This window comes from Nematolebias whitei, chromosome 18, assembly GCF_014905685.2.
Source record: "Nematolebias whitei isolate Nwh7 chromosome 18, NemWhi1, whole genome shotgun sequence".
In the NCBI taxonomy this organism is placed as follows: domain Eukaryota; kingdom Metazoa; phylum Chordata; class Actinopteri; order Cyprinodontiformes; family Rivulidae; genus Nematolebias; species Nematolebias whitei.
This window is the reverse complement of record NC_056515.1, coordinates 14,219,922-14,222,929: the sequence shown is the minus strand read 5'-3', so window position 1 is coordinate 14,222,929 and position 3,008 is coordinate 14,219,922.

The following is a 3,008-nucleotide window of genomic DNA, read 5'->3' as shown; positions in this document are numbered from 1 at the left end:
TGTGTGTGTGTATATATATATATATATATATATATATATACACATATATATATATACACATATGTGTGTACATATATATTTGTGTGTGTGTATAAATATATATATATGTGTGTATATATATATATATATATATTTATACACATGTACATACATGCATACATACATACACACAACTTCAAAATAACATAAATTCTCAACCTGTACTGAAAACAGTTTCTGCGTCTCAGCGCCACCAGCTGGTGAGAGGTGGTGACATCAATTTGAACCCCACCCACTGGAACCGGTACTGAAAGCATAATGGAAACACAACCTGTACTGTACCGAGTAGAGTAGAGCCGTGCTGTACCGGTACAACAGGTACTAATGGAAAAGGGGCATTAGACAGTAAATAAGAACTAGCTGGCACCTGCTGTCTCACTTCTTCAAAATATTATTGTCTGTACTAACCGTTCTTAAAACATTTCTGCTGTCTACTGACTCCTAATAACCCTCTGACATCACTAAAACTACACCCCTGCTGGTTGTTTCAACCAATCAGGAAGTACCAAGTGACAGGAAGTGGATACCCTTTAAAAGACAACACTTCTTGGAACTATTCAGTCTTCCAAGTCTTCAAAGTCTTTTCCAGTCTTCCGAGGCTTTCCAGTCTTCCTGGAACTTTCAGTCGAAGATGAGACTCAGTCTGATGGAGTCTTACAGCTGAACAAAATAGCTGATGGATTTGACCATGTGCCAAGTGTCCGTCCATTCCAGCGTAGTCACAGCCTGCCTCGGCTGTGACTCAACCCGAGCAGTAAATGCTCAACTTCTAAGGAAGCTTATTCTGTTGAACGACTTCTGACGACCCCAGCCATTCTGACTGGAGACGCTGAAAAGGGAGCGTACCAATGGACATATGTTCCAGAGTGGATGTATCCTCTGCTAAGGTAAGAAAGTCATTGCACGCCCTGAAGTGTACAGGAGGGCTGAGCTGGATTTGGAGGAAGGGTGCCATTTTCTGGTTCAACACATAACTTTCATCCATCCAAACCTCCTCTTTAAATCTATTCCTTTTCTTTAAACTTCCACGCCAGTAAATCAAGCTAGATGCCTTCAGAGATGAATCAGTCTCAATCAGTAATCTTCTGTTGTCTTTTTTAGTAAATCGTGCCAAGTTTATTAATCAGAAACAGATCAGCAAATCAATGTGTACATGTTTGATGTTAAATTTTGATTCTGTTAAATAAATGACCGCATTTATTCTGATGGGTCAAAGATAAAATGGCGTCTCATATCACCAATTACCACTCCACTCCACAAGTTATCTTGGTCACATGGAAGAAACTTAACTTGAAAAAGAAAGAATCCGTTGTAATTGAACAATTAATATTCTTTGTGCTTGAACTAGCTTTAAGAATAATTAATTAGTAGTACGTTACAGCGAAAGCTGTCCCTACATCACTACACATGTCCTTTATTGACGTTTTCAGCAAACTGTTTGCGGGCTTTCTTGTGTACAGACTTCAGAAGAGGCTTCCTTCTGGGATGATGGCCGTGCAGACCAGTTTGATGTAGTGTGCGGCATACGGTCTGAGCACTGACAGGCTGACCCTCCACCTCTTCAATCTCTGCAGCAATGCTGACAGCATTGGTGCCTGTTTGTTTTCCAAATGTATGTGTGTGAATGACAGGCATTAACATAAAACACTTTGTAGAATGGTGCTTTATGAAGTTCAGTGCATTTCCTTTTATCAGTTGACCGGCAGTTCTGCCACATCCAATATGGCGGCCGCTCCGACGTACGGCTGCAACAGATCAGCCCACTCACTGAGGTGTCTACTGAAACTACCTCACCAGTTCTCTGTTGTGAACGCCCTGGCAGATGGAGAAAAGTCAGGGGAGCTTTGCTATGAAATAATGATGAATGATTGTTTGAAATGTGTTTAATAGCTTAACTCAAAAACTGCCAATCTGACTCCAAATCCACCCAAATTATCCCAACCTGCCCAAAGCAATTTTTACCCGCAAAATCAGAATAAAAACTGCCCAATCTGGCAACACTGGTAACATTAACGGGTCACATGACATTTTGGAGGGAAAATGACAAGCAGTGCTCAATTTAGACATTAGGGTGTAGTCTGTTAGGGGTGTACTCACTTTTGTTGCTGGTGGTTTAGACATTAATGGCTGTATAGAGTTATTGGGGGCCGAGATGGTGTAGAGGCAGGGCAGCCAGCTTGGGACCCGAAAGTCCCAGGTTCGATCCCCAGTCACTGCACATCACGTGGCGTCTCTGGGCAGCACGTCTCATCCCCAAAATGTCCCCCAGGCGCTTTCAATAGCTGCCCACTGCACCACCTGGTGGTGGATGGGTTAAATGCAGAGACTAATTTCGCCATTGTATGGAAACATACAGTGCTGACATTGTGATGACATTATTATTATTATTATTTTGAGGGAAGAATAATTTTACACTGCTATATAAGCTGCACACAGGCTACTTTTCATTGTGTCAAAGTGTCATTTTGTCAGTGTTGTCTTATGAAAAGATATACTTAAATATCTGCAGGAATGTGAGGGGGTGTACTCACTTTTGTGATACACTGTAACTCTGAGGGCCTTAGAGTGGGTGATCTGGAGGTGAAAATTAAGGAGACTGGATGTATTTTTCAAAGAATGAGGATGAGGAAAAGAGGAAGAGCAGAGAAGGTTCATGGCTAGAGTTCAGAGGGTTGGTGTGACGAGGAGAACGTTGGGGAGAGGGAGGCAGATGGTCGGCTGTAGCTACCCCAAATGAACAGAAGGAAAACTTTAATAAAACAAAACCACCAGGTCGGATTTTCTAAATATTTATTTTAAGACAAAAAAAAAAAAAAGCATTTTCATGTTTAGAACTACAGACAGCTTGAGAAAAATAAAAACAGTACAATAAACATTTACACATGATCAGAATAATGTGTTATATAAAAGCTAGATGGATTCGACTAAAGTTCAGACTGTTTCTGTCTGTTGTCCATCTAGCTTCATCC